Here is a 13,856-nt window from a genome sequence, read left to right on the forward strand (position 1 = left end):
GTCCCAGCATCTTCTTGAAGCCTGTGGAGATCCATTTATGGTAAAACTATAGAAGTCGGCAGAATATTATTGTATTATTGAGCACAGGTGGAGAACTACAGGTCCCAGCAAGGGGAGAAAGGCACTGGGATGACTAGAGACTAAAGGACTGCAGCGTATGGGCGTGGTCAGGCTGCTGTTGCTAAGGAAGTACAAACCGCGGCCTGTTGACCGTTTCTAAGGAAGTGAGCGCGTCGTCGCCGGGCCTGTTGCTAAGGAAGTGAGAGCCGGCGGTCAGTCGGCATCCGGCGCCGGGACAGAGGGACGGAGTGACCGGTTACAGGGACATGGCAGGTGAGGGGCAGCTCCCGGGGCCGCAGTGGGGTGCAGCTGCACAGGGAGGCCGGCAGGAGGGCACAGGAGCGGGCAGCAGCATGGCCTCTGTGCTGGGAGGGGATTAGTGGAGGGTAGTCCGGAGACTGTATATTGTACACCGGCAGTCCAGGCTCAGCTATGTGATACCCCGGAAACATATATACTGGTATGTATGAGTGACCCTGGATGGACCCCCTAAATACAATCCCATGTCTGCCTGATGCGATGATGTCATATCTAGTGCCTGATCTGATGTCATATCCACCTGACTCAATAATATCATTGCTAGTGTCTGATCTGATGATGTCACAGTACCTGACTAAGGTCACTTTCACACTAGCGTTAGAAGAACTGCCTGCCGAATCCGGAAATCTGTGTGCAAACGCATTGAAATACCGGATCCGTCTCTCCGGTGTCATCTGGGAAAAATGGATCCGGTATTTATTTTTTTCACATTTTTAAAGGTCTGTGAATGCGCAGACTGGAAAACCGGATAGTTTTTTCCGTAACACTTGGTAGTAATACATTTCAATGGAAAATAATGCCGGATCCGGCAAGTGTTCCGGAATTTTGCTGCAGTATTTTCTCCGGCCAAATACCATAAAAGTGACTGAACAGAAGTTGTCCTGATGCTCGCCATTCAGATTGCATTTGGACAAAACTGAAGCGTTCTTTTTCCGGTATTGAGCCCCTAGGACGGAACTCAATACCGGTAAAGAATTAACGCTAGTGTGAATGTATCCTTAATGATACCACGCCTAGTGCCTGGTCTGATGATGTCATATCCACCTGACTCAATGCCATCATGTCTAATGATTGTTGTTATGATTCTGTATCTAGTGTTTGATCCAGTGATGTCGTATTTAGTATCTGATGTATACAACGTGACCGGCGTCCTAGTATCGTCTTCTACTGGTCACTGGTTTATCTTGGATCTGAGGAAGGAATCCCGTCCCCCCCCATGGTTTTTATAGAGATGATCATCACTACACCCGGACAGAAGCCGTCTGGGACAGTTCATTTCCCTGTGTCAGTAACTGATTTACTGAAGTGTAGTTCCCAGTATACTCACCTCAGCTGCTGCAGAACCTCATAATGCACACCTCAGCTGCTGCAGAACCTCATAATGCACACATTGGCTGCTGCAGAACCTCATAATGCACACCTCAGCTGCTGCAGAACCTCCTAATACACACCTCAGCTGCTGCAGAACCTCCTAATACACACCTCAGCTGCTGCAGAACCTCCTAATACACACCTCAGCTGCTGCAGAACCTCCTAATACACACCTCAGCTGCTGCAGAACCTTCTAATGCACACCTGGGCTGCTGCAGAACCTTCTAATGCACACCTGGGCTGCTGCAGGATCCCGTAATGCACACCTGGGCTGCTGCAGAACCCCGTAATGCACACCTGGGCTGCCGCAGAACCTTCTAATACACACCTGGGCTGCTGCAGAACCTCATAATGCACACCTGGGCTGCTGCAGAACCTCATAATGCACACCTGGGCTGCTGCAGAACCTCATAATGCACACCTGGGCTGCTGCAGAACCTCATAATGCACACCTGGGCTGCTGCAGAACCTCATAATGCACACCTGGGCTGCTGCAGAACCTCATAATGCACACCTGGGCTGCTGCAGAACCTCATAATGCACACCTGGGCTGCTGCAGAACCTCATAATGCACACCTGGGCTGCTGCAGAACCTCATAATGCACACCTGGGCTGCTGCAGAACCTCCTAATGCACACCTGGGCTGCCGCAGAATCTCATAATGCACACCTCGGCTGCCGCAGAATCTCATAATGCACACCTCGGCTGCCGCAGAACCTCATAATGCACACCTCGGCTGCCGCAGAACCTCATAATGCACACCTCGGCTGCCGCAGAATCTCATAATGCACACCTGGGCTGCCGCAGAACCTCATAATGCACACCTCGGCTGCCGCAGAACCTCATAATGCACACCTCGGCTGCCGCAGAATCTCATAATGCACACCTGGGCTGCCGCAGAACCTCATAATGCACACCTGGGCTGCCGCAGAATCTCATAATGCACACCTCGGCTGCCGCAGAACCTCATAATGCACACCTCGGCTGCCGCAGAATCTCATAATGCACACCTCGGCTGCCGCAGAACCTCATAATGCACACCTCGGCTGCCGCAGAACCTCATAATGCACACCTGGGCTGCCGCAGAACCTCATAATGCACACCTGGGCTGCCGCAGAACCTCATAATGCACACCTGGGCTGCCGCAGAACCTCATAATGCACACCTCGGCTGCCGCAGAACCTCATAATGCACACCTCGGCTGCCGCAGAACCTCATAATGCACACCTCGGCTGCCGCAGAACCTCATAATGCACACCTGGGCTGCGGCAGAACCTCATAATGCACACCTGGGCTGCGGCAGAACCTCATAATGCACACCTGGGCTGCGGCAGAACCTCATAATGCACACCTGGGCTGCGGCAGAACCTCATAATGCACACCTCGGCTGCCGCAGAACCTCATAATGCACACCTGGGCTGCCGCAGAACCTCATAATGCACACCTGGGCTGCTGCAGAACCTCATAATGCACACCTGGGCTGCAGTACTTCCCATAGAGTTGAAAGAAGCAGTAGTGCGCATGCATGACCACCGTCCGATTCAAACGAGGAAATTTGATTGGCGGTTGGACGCTGCCAATTGGACGCTTCTGTGGCTGGGGGATAAGTGATTGTAATGGGGTTTTGAAATCCATCACAAAAAACGGATCCGCGAGGTGTAAACCCGGCCTTATCTAGGGGGCGGTGGTTTCCATCTACGTCTGTTGTTATTGTCTGTTTTCCGTCCAAGGCTAAATCATTCAAATGAATGGGTCCGGAGACGGAAGCGGATGCACCTGCTGCTGCAGAACCTCCATACAGGCCTCCGGGAATCGGTGCGGCTGTCTGAATCAGGCCTGTGCTTGGGTTTACACATTGCATGTTTTTTTTTTTTTGTTTGCGGTACAAAAGTGTACGTTACATCGGAAAAAATGTGCTAATTGCGGATCCGCAAAATACAGATGCGGTTCATGTGCATCCCGCACTTTTCGCAGGCCCCATTGTAGAAATGCCTATTCTTGTCCGCCAAATGGACAAGAATATGACATGCTCTATAACATCCGTGTGCTGCGCATTTTCTGTGGCCCCATAGAAGTGAACGGGTCCGCAAAAAATGTGGATCAGATGCGGACCGAAAATATGTTTTTTGCGTGCATGAGACCTCAGGGTGTGCACCGTATTCCATGGCCAAAATCTTAAAGGGGTTAGCTAGCCTAGGATCCAACAGCTCCTATGGTCCTAACACTCTCAGCTGCTCACGGTCCTGCCAGGCTCAATCCCTAACCACTTCTGGTCCCTGCAGGACCAGGAAGTAACTAGGTCCTGTGATCGCTGCAGCCAATCACAGGTCTCAGCAGTCACATCTACTTGAACGATTCGTCGCAGCAGTGAAGTACTGTTCATGCAGATGTGACCGCTGAGGTCTGCGATTGGCTGCATCGTCGAGGTTGCGCCAAAAATACTCCTCTTAATATTTTTCGGGAGTACTTTCTGCCAAGCAAGACTTCCTAATAAGAACCTTGGCGGCGGTTTTAATTCTTTTGACAATGTTGCCATGCGAAGCCTTGTTGTATTTTTTTAGTGACTCCATTTTGGGGTGCATATAACTTATTAAATTTGATTTCCTTTTTTGGGGTGATAATGGGGGGAAAAAGCAGTTCCACCATTGCTTTTTGCATTTTAAGTTGACGACGTCAGTCCGATTATGGCGATACCAATTATGTGTCGTTTTATGTGATTTATAATATTTTTTTTTACTACTTTTGCACAATAATAGAACATCATGTTATGTCGCCGCATTCCAAGGGCTACAACTCATTCTTTTTTGTACTGATGTAGCCGTAGGAGGGCTCATTTTTTGTGGGGCAACATGTATTTTTATTGGTATAATTTTTGGGGCAGAGGGTGAATTGGAAATAGTACCAGTGTGTTAATAACACATCTTTATCATACAGGTTGTAGCGAGCAGGGTGTGGTAAGGTGTTTTTTTTTTTACTAATTAAAACCACAATTTTTTTTTTTTATTAGCTTTATTTATTCTTTTATTTTTATTTTTTTAACCCCAATAGAAGACATTTGCTTTTATAATCCGCTGATATACCTTGTATACTAAGGCATTATAGCCTACCACTGGACCAGGCATGTCAGGCCTTTGTTAGGACCCCAGGTGCTCCTCCCGATTGCGCTAGTGAGCAGCCAATGGTGACAAGGACCCCCCCCTCCAACTGCCTAGATGTGTCTGTCACTGTTGACTGCGGCATCTGGGGAGTGAAGCGTCCGGCATCGGTATTATCTCCAATGCCGGCCGTTACAACAGGAGCCCAGCTACAGTCAGTGCCACGCTCCCGCAGTGATCCGTGGCACTATCTTCACGTATCTCTGCTGTAGGAGAAATGGTGCGGGCAGCAGGGGCTGAAAAGGCTAGGCTGCTCCGATACAGCGTAACATTGCGTGTACAGGCGTTTTTGCAACCTCTGCTGCATCGGGGATGGAATAAGCCACAAGCCACGAGTCTGTGGATAGCGGAGGTTTATTTGTTGTCTTTATGGGGCACATTGAGGACCATGCAGGTTTTTGGCTCCTAGTGTGGACAACCCCTTTGGCCCATCTCACACATTAGTGACATATAACTAGGATATGTCACCAGTGTCAGAGACTGGCTTCTATCTTCGGAATGGGCCCCTCACAGCACTGCGCATGTTCACCATTCACTTCTATGCGAGTTCCTAGTTGTGCTCGGCTATTTTCGGCACTCCCGTCGAAGTCAACGGGGCCACGCTTTCCCGATGTGGCCTTATTCACTTTCTGGGTTTCTTTTGTAGGGATAGATGGGACCCGCACCCATCTGACACTGGTGGCATATCCTAGCGATACCTCACCAGTGTGTGAGATGGGGCAACCCCTTTACCTGCCCATTGATTATAATGGAAATCCACACGTCGTTCATCATATGCTGCAGATTTGGAATCCATGTTGCAGGTAAAGCTACTTTCACACTTGCGTTGTTAATTCCGGTATTGAGATCTGGCAGAGGATCTCAATACCGGAATTCAACAGATGCATTTAGATTTTGGGGACATCGGGATGCATCCGTTCCATTAGGATGCGGTTGTGTGAAATCAAAACGGAAAAAACGGATCCGTCACTAAATACATTGAAAGTCATTGGTTGACGGATATGTTTTTTCAGGCTCCTAAAAAAATGGATCCATAACCATTGACTTACATTGTTTTCAGTGCCGGATATGTTTTTTTTTTCCCCCGTTTTTATGACTGGACACAAAACCGCAGCTTGCAGCGGTTTTGTGTCCGATCACAAAAACGGAATGCTGCCCGAATGGATGACATCCTGATGCATCCTGAACGGATCTCTTTCCATTCAGAATGTATCTCAATACCGGAAAACAACGCAAGTGTGAAAGTAGCCTAAAATAAAAAAAAAGTGTTCATTCTCGTTGCGGTTTCTGTGACAAGCGGACGCTCATGGATGAGGCTCAACTCGCGGGTGGAATGCAGCATGTACTGAAAATCCATGGCAGGAATCTGAGGGCTAGCCTTAGATTTATCAGACGTGTTTTCCGCCATGTGGCACCTGCACACGGTGAGGATTACACGCTGACTTCATATGGAAAAACCACCATGAAATTAAGTACCAGCAAAGTGTAGTGAAATTTATCTGCCGTCCGGATCCGCAGAACACGCATACCGGCCGTGTGCGTTTTGCAATTTTGCAGACCGCATATGGCCGCAAACATAATAGAAAATGCCTATTCTTGTCTGCGATTGCGGACAAGGATAGGACATGTTCTATCTTTTCCGCGGATGCGGACAGCACACTGTGTGCTGTCCTTTTCTTTTGTGGCCCCATTGAAATGAATGGGTCCGCACCCGTTCTGCAAAATTGCGGAACGGATGCGGACTCCTTCATAGGGCCGTCTGAATGAGCCCTTACTCGTGGATTCCTTTGCTGATTTTGCTACGGATTTGCCCCAGATCTCACCCTTTTCATTCCAGGTTAATTTCCTCCCAGAAGATATCCACACAGTGTGCATGAGAGTTTAGGAATCTCATCTGGTTAGCTGGCCCTGTATGAGGCTACATGCACACGACCGTGTGTGTTTTGCGGTCCACAAATTGCGGATCCGCAGAAAAAAAGGATGACATCAGTATGCCATGTTTTTTTTTTTTTGTTGTTGTTGTTGTGGATCCATTGTAACAATGACTAAGGCCTAGTTCACACTACAATATGGCTTTTATAGTTTTTTGAGTTCCGTTTTCTTTCCGTTTTTCCGTTCCGTTTTTCCGTATGCCATGTACAGTATACAGTAATTACATAGAAAAAATTGGGCTGGGTATAACATTTTCAATAGATGGTTCAGCAAAAACGGAACGGATACGGAAGACATACGGATGCATTTCCGTATGTGTTCCGTTTTTTTTTTTGCGGACCCATTGACTTGAATGGAGCCACGGAACGTGATTTGCGGGAAATAATAGGACATGTTCTATCTTTCAACGGAACGGAAAAACGGAAATACGGAAACGGAATGCATACGGAGTACATTCAGTTTTTTTGTGTGGGCATGACGGATTGGCTCCGGATGCGTTCAGGGTGCGTTCAGTGAAACTCGCACTATTTTGCAAGCAAGTTCAGTCAGTTTTGTCTGCGATTGCGTTCAGTTTTTTCCGAGCGGGTGCAATGCGTTTTGATACGTTTTTCACGCACGTGATACAAAACTAAAGGTTTACAAACAACATCTCTTAGCAACCATCAGTGAAAAACGCACTGCACCCGCACTTGCTTCCGGATGCAATGCATTTTTCACGCAGACCCATTCACCTCTATGGGGCCAGGGCGTGAAAAACGCAGAATATAGAACATGCTGCGATTTTTACACAACGCAGAACTGATGCATGAAAAACAACACTCATGTACACAGCCCCATTGAAATGAATGGGTCAGGATTCAGTGCGGGTGCAATGTGTTCACGTCACGCATTGAACCCGCGCGGAAAACTCACTCGTGTGAAAGGGGCCTAAAACGGACAAGAATAGGACATGTTCTATTTTTTTTGCGGGGCTACGGAACAGACATACTGATACGGACAGCACACTGTGTGCTGTCCGCATTGTTTGCTGACCCATTGAAATGAATGGGTCCGCATCCTATCCTCAAAAAAAACAAAAAAACGGAACGGACACGGAAATAAACAACGTTTGTGTGCATGTAGCCTTACGCTGCAGTTATTTCACACTGTGTGCATATACCCTACGGGCATGGTCACACATAGCAGCACATAGCAGAAACGCTGCCGATTTTCCCCTCCTCCGCACACTGTGGAAAGTGTCCACAATGAAATCTGCACAACTTCACATGCGGTATGGGTTTTCACACCTCGGCATGCCTAACGCAAAATCTTTGACAAATCTGCAGGATGTCTGCACCCAAATCCAAGTCGAAATTTGCAGTGCTCCCTTCTGTTACCCCTGCTTATTCATTCCCTGCGCACAGCATCCCCACCATAGCACGCTATGGAAGACGTAGAGGCACGTTTTATTAAGACCGCCGGTCTTAATAAAGCCCCATAGCTGGCGATGGATCAGCTGAAGTTATGAAGAGGCGCCGGCCTCTCCATAACTTTGGCGCATCCAGCGCTATCTCTAAATGTAAGACCACTTCCTCGCTGTCTTACATATAGACCATTTTCTACTCCTAAAACAGGTGTAGAAAATGATGACTGAGGCGGGCCTGCTGGCCCCTACCCTTCCCCGCCCCCACAATTTTTGACCTGGCGTGAGCGGGGCGAAGTCTAAAATACGCCTAATTTTGGCGTATTTCAGATTAGTGAATAACGCCCGTAGTCTGTGCGTTTAATGCAGCTCTGGATGTGACTGGAGTATAAGATACAGTACATTAATGTCCAGCAGAGCCCTGGTCTGATTAGCTCACCTGCTTTGCTGCTCATTAACACACAAATATCCCATGCTGCAGCTGCACTGCTTACTGATGGTTTCCAGGTAGGAACAGCAAAAGAAAAAAAAAGCCCAAGAGCAAATGATAACCAAAGGTGGAGCTTCCTCGTGCGTTTTCTGCTGTGCATGACTGGCCCTTTAAAAGCGGGATCAGCAGACGAGGATTGTGGCGGTGCTTTCCAAGTCCAGTCACTGGGCGTCTTCGCAGTATCATCGTGAGCGCTCATCACGGGTCCGACCGCTGCCGAGTACATCATACACAGCTCGGCTTTGTTTTCTAAACTCCCCAAGGGCCATTATTACAAGCAGCAGCTTAAAGGTACAGTACTTCCTGCCTGATGACTGCTCCAAGGAACCGAAGAGGCAAAGTGGATCATGATAATGCAAAATGTATATTTATTAGACTTTGTATTCAAGCATTGCGTTCTCTAATTCTTAGAGTCAGGCCTCATGCACACGACAGTGTTTTTTCACTGTCAGTGATTTGGCTTCAGTGGTCCGTGTCCGATTTTGCTTCAGTTGTGTTTCCTTGCGTCTTCCTTTTTTTTTTTGTCTGACGGGGAAAAAAAGGAAGGTTAATGAAAAGTGTAATTTTATTGCACCAAGGTCTTGTAGAAAAAAAACGGACACGGGTGACATACCAGTTGTGCATCCGTTTTTTTGGACGGACCCATTGACTTGAATGGGTCCGTCCTCCGTTTTCCACTGACAAGAATAGGACAGGTTATATTTTTTTGATGGACTAGAATCACGGATCACGGACGCGGAGAAAAAACTGAGGACTATCAGGTTTTTTTCACAGCTCCATAGAAATGAATGGGACCTCCGCTAAACTGTGAAAAATGACGGAACGGACGCGGATGCACACAACGGTCGTGTGCATGAGCCCTCACTGTTATCATCCTGGAACAGGCAAGTCCTCTATGGAGGAACATGGCGCCCACCCCCTATTATATGGAATATAGTAAGGGTTAGCAAATGGGCTCACATGTAAATTGAAAGGATAGCTGCTGTGGATCACCATTTTTTATTTATTACTTATCCTGTACTGGATCTGAGTCACAGCCTGTATTATACTCCAGAGCTGCACTCACTATTCTGCTGGTGAAGTCATTGTGTACATACATTACATTATTTATCCTGTACTGATCCTGAGTTAAAGCCTGTATACTTCAGAGCTGCACTCTTCTGGTGGAGTCACTGGTGGAGTCACTGTGTACACATTAGGGATCGACTGATATTGATTTTTTTTTAGGGCCGATACCGATAATTTGTGAACTTTCAGGCCGATAGCCGATAATTTATGCCGATATTCTGGTAATTTTCATCTTTGAAAAAAAAAAAATTCCTACACAAATCTGCTGAAAATTAATATGTTTATTGTCAACGTGTATTTATTTTTATTTTTTTAAATCTTTCTTTCATTTATACTTAATATTTTGGTGTTTTTTTTTTTTTTTTTTACTAACTTTTAGCCCCCTTAGGGACTAGAACCCTTGTCCTATTCACCCTGATAGATCTCTATCAGGGTAAATAGGAGCTCACACTGTCCCTGCTGCTCTGTGCTTTGTGCACACAGCAGCATGGAGCAGCATGGAGCTGAACATGGCAGCCAGGGCTTCAATAGCGTCCTGGCTGCCATGGTAAGCGATCGGAGCCCCTGGCTTACAGTGCTGGGGCTCCGATCGGAGGAGGAGGGGAGAGGGGACCCTGTGGCCACTGCCACCAATGATTAATACTGGGGGGGGGGGGGCGCACTGCGCCACCAATGTTTTTAATACTGGTGTGGGGGGCGCTCTGCGCCACCAATGATTAATACTTGGAGGCTTGGGGGGGGCGCACTGCGCCACCAATGAAGAGAAATCTCTCATTAATTCATATACTGGAGGCGGGAGCTGGCTGCAGAATCACATAGCCGGCTCCCGACCTCTATGAGCGGTAGCTGCGATCTGCGGCACCTGAGGGGTTAACTACCGCAGATCGCAGCTACCGCTCATAGAGGTCGGGAGCCGGCTATGTGATTCTGCAGCCAGCTCCCGCCTCCTGTATATGAATTAATGAGAGATTTCTCTTCATTGGTGGCGCAGCAGCCACAGCCCCTCCCCTCCTTTTGTCCTCCCTCCTCTCATTGGTGACAGCGGCACAGGCGGGGGGGGGAGACACTGCTTCCTTCTCCCCTGTGCTGCTGAGGGAACACGGAGAGCGCTGTCAGCAGCGCGATCTGTGTTTCCCATACGTTATCGGAATATCGGCAAAATAGATGCCGATAACGGTCAAAATCCTGAATATCGGCCGATATCGGTAAAACCGATAATCGGTCGATCCCTAGTACACATATTACATTATTTATCCTGTACTGATCCTGAGTTAAGCCTGTATTATACTCCAGAGCTGCACTCACTATTCTGCTGGTGGAGTCCCTGTGTACATACATTACATTATTTATCCTATACAGATCCTGAGTTAAAGCCTGTATAATACTTCAGAGCTGCACTCACTATTCTTCTGGTGGAGTCACTGTGTACACATATTACATTACTTATCCTGTACTGATCCTGAGTTAAAGCCTGTATTATACTCTGGAGCTGTAGTCACATTTCTGCTCTTGGAGTCACTGTGTACATATATTACTTATCTTGTATTGATCCTGACTTACATCCTGCATTATACTCCAGAGCTGCACTCACTTTTCAGCTGGTGGATTCACTGAGTACATAAAGTCAGGTCCATTAATATTGGGACATCGACACAATTGTAACATTTTTGGCTCTATACACCACCACAATGGATTTGAAATAAAACTAACAAGACGTGCTTTAACTGCAGACTGTCCGCTTTAATTTGAGGGTAATTACATCCAAATCAGGTGAACGGTGCAGGAATTACAACAGTTTGCATATGTGCCTCCTACTTGTTAAGGGACCAAAAGTAATGGGACAATTGGCTTCTCAGCTGTTCCATGGCCAGGTGTGTATTATTCCCTCATTATCCCAATTACAATGAGCAGATAAAAGGTCCAGAGTTCATTTCAAGTGTGCTATTTGCATTTGGAATATGTTGCTGTCAACTCTCAAGATGAGATCCAAAGAGCTGTCACTATCAGTGAGATAGCAAAAACATTAGGCGTGGCCAAAACAACTGTTTGGAACATTCTTAAAAAGAAGACGCACCGGTAAGCTCAGCAACTCCAAAAGACCCGGACGACCACGGAAAACAACTGTGGTGGATGACCGAAGAATTCTTTCCCTGGTGAAGAAAACACCCTTCACAACAGTTGGCCAGATCAAGAACACTCTCCAGGAGGTAAGGTGTATGTGTGTCAAAGTCAACAATCAAGAGAAGACTTCACCAGAGTGAATACAGAGGGTTCACCACAAGATGTAAACCAAACGACATCTAAAAAAGCCTTCACAGTTCTGGAACAACATCCTATGGACAGATGAGACCAAGATCAACTTGTACCAGAGTGATGGGGAGAGAAGAGTATGGAGAAGGAAAGGAACTGCTCATGATCCTAAGCATCCAACCTCATCAGTGAAGCATGGTGGTGGTAGTGTCATGGCGTGGGCATGTATGGTTGCCAATGGAACTGGTTCTCTTGTATTTATTGATGATGTGACTGCTGACAAAAGCAGCAGGATGAATTCTGAAGTGTTTCGGGCAATATTATCTGCTCATATTCAACCAAATGCTTCAGAACTCATTGGACGGCACTTCACAGTGCAGATGGACAATGACCCAAAGCATACTGCAAAAGCAACCAAAGAGTTTTATAAGGGAAAGAAGTGGAATGTTATGCAATGGCCAAGTCAGTCACCTGACCTGAATCGGATTGAGCATGCATTTCACTTGCTGAAGACAAAACTGAAGGGAAAATGCCCCAAGAACAAGCAGGAACTGAAGACAGTTGCAGTAGAGGCCTGGCAGAGCATCACCAGGGATGAAACCCAGTGTCTGGTGATGTCTATGCCAGGGCTTGACAAATTTCCTTGGAATCTAGGAGCCAGCTAAAAAAGTTAGGAGCCAGGCGGAGCCGCGTCATAAAATCTATATTGCGATATAATTTTAAGCATGTATATCGCAATATATTGTTTTCTATATTTGGGGGGGGGGGGGGGGGGGGGGGGGTGTTTAAACTTTTTATTTTTTAAATGTTTTTTTTTTACTTTATTTAATAACTTTAGCCTTCTTAAGGGCTAGAACCCTTGTCATATTCACCCTAATAGAGCTCTATTAGGGTGAATAGGACTTTACACTCTCCCTGCTGCCCTGTGCATAGTACACACAGCAGGGAGCTGACCATGGCAGCCAGCCTCTGATCAGCCCCTCCAGCCTCCCTCTGATCAGCCCCTCCAGCCTCCCTCTGATCAGCCCCTCCAGCCTCCCTCTGATCAGCCCCTCCAGCCTCCCTCTGATCAGCCCCTCCAGCCTCCCTCTGATCAGCCCCTCCAGCCTCCCTCTTATCAGCCCCTCCAGCCTCCCTCTTATCAGCCCCTCCAGCCTCCCTCTTATCAGCCCCTCCAGCCTCCCTCTTATCAGCCCCTCCAGCCTCCCTCTTATCAGCCCCTCCAGCCTCCCTCTTATCAGCCCCTCCAGCCTCCCTCTTATCAGCCCCTCCAGCCTCCCTCTTATCAGCCCCTCCAGCCTCCCTCTTATCAGCCCCTCCAACCTCCCTCTTATCAGCCCCTCCAGCCACCCCAGTATTAATCATTGGTGGCAGTGGCCACAGGGTCCGCCTCCTCCTCCTCCCCCCATCATTGGTGGCAATGGGCAGTTCCGATCGGAGTCCCAGCAGTGTAATGCTGGGGCTCCGATCGGTTACCATGGCAGCCAGGACGCTACTGAAGTCCTGGCTGCGATGGTATGTTAGTAAGCAGCATTATACTCGCGTGCGCTGTGATCGCCGGGAGCTCCTTCTTCTCATAGGTCTGTGCGGCGCATTGCTAATGCTATAAGCATTAGCAATGAGCCGCACAGACAGAAGAAGGAGCGCCCGGCGGCCACGGCGCACGTGAGTATAATGCTGCTTACTAACATACCATCGCAGCCAGGACTTCAGTAGCGTGACTCCTGGCTGCCATGGTAACCGATCGGAGCCCCAGCATTACACTGCTGGGACTCCGATCGGAACTGCCCACTGCCACCAATGCAGAGAGTAGAGACTGAAGAACCCGGCACCCGACCTCTGACAGGACGCTGTGATCCGCGCGATTAACCCTTCAACTGAGGGGTTAATCGCGCGGATCACAGCGTGCAGTCATAGGGGCCGGGATATGGCCGGCACATTCATTGGTGGCGCAGTGGCCACAGTCCCTCCCCTCCTACTCCTACTCTGTCCTCATTGGTGTTCAGCGGCAGCCGTGCACAGTGGGGAGGGAGGGACTCCTCTCCTTCTCCACTGTGCCGGCTCAGGAAACCATGGTGCGCGCCGAGAG

General features: G+C 48.2%; 1 protein-coding gene across 1 annotated transcript in view; it reads left to right on the forward strand.

Annotated features, from left to right (window-relative positions):
• The first annotated feature begins 229 nt into the window (after positions 1-229).
• KIF3B (kinesin family member 3B) overlaps positions 230-13,856 on the forward strand; it is a 29,785-nt gene continuing 16,158 nt past the window's right edge. The window contains exon 1 of the mRNA XM_040436476.1: positions 230-333. The gene's annotated coding sequence lies outside the window, so the exon portion shown is untranslated. The remainder of the gene's footprint in view (positions 334-13,856) is intronic.

The sequence above is a fragment of the Bufo bufo genome, chromosome 6 (genome assembly GCF_905171765.1).
Source record: "Bufo bufo chromosome 6, aBufBuf1.1, whole genome shotgun sequence".
NCBI classification, from domain to species: Eukaryota; Metazoa; Chordata; class Amphibia; order Anura; family Bufonidae; genus Bufo; species Bufo bufo.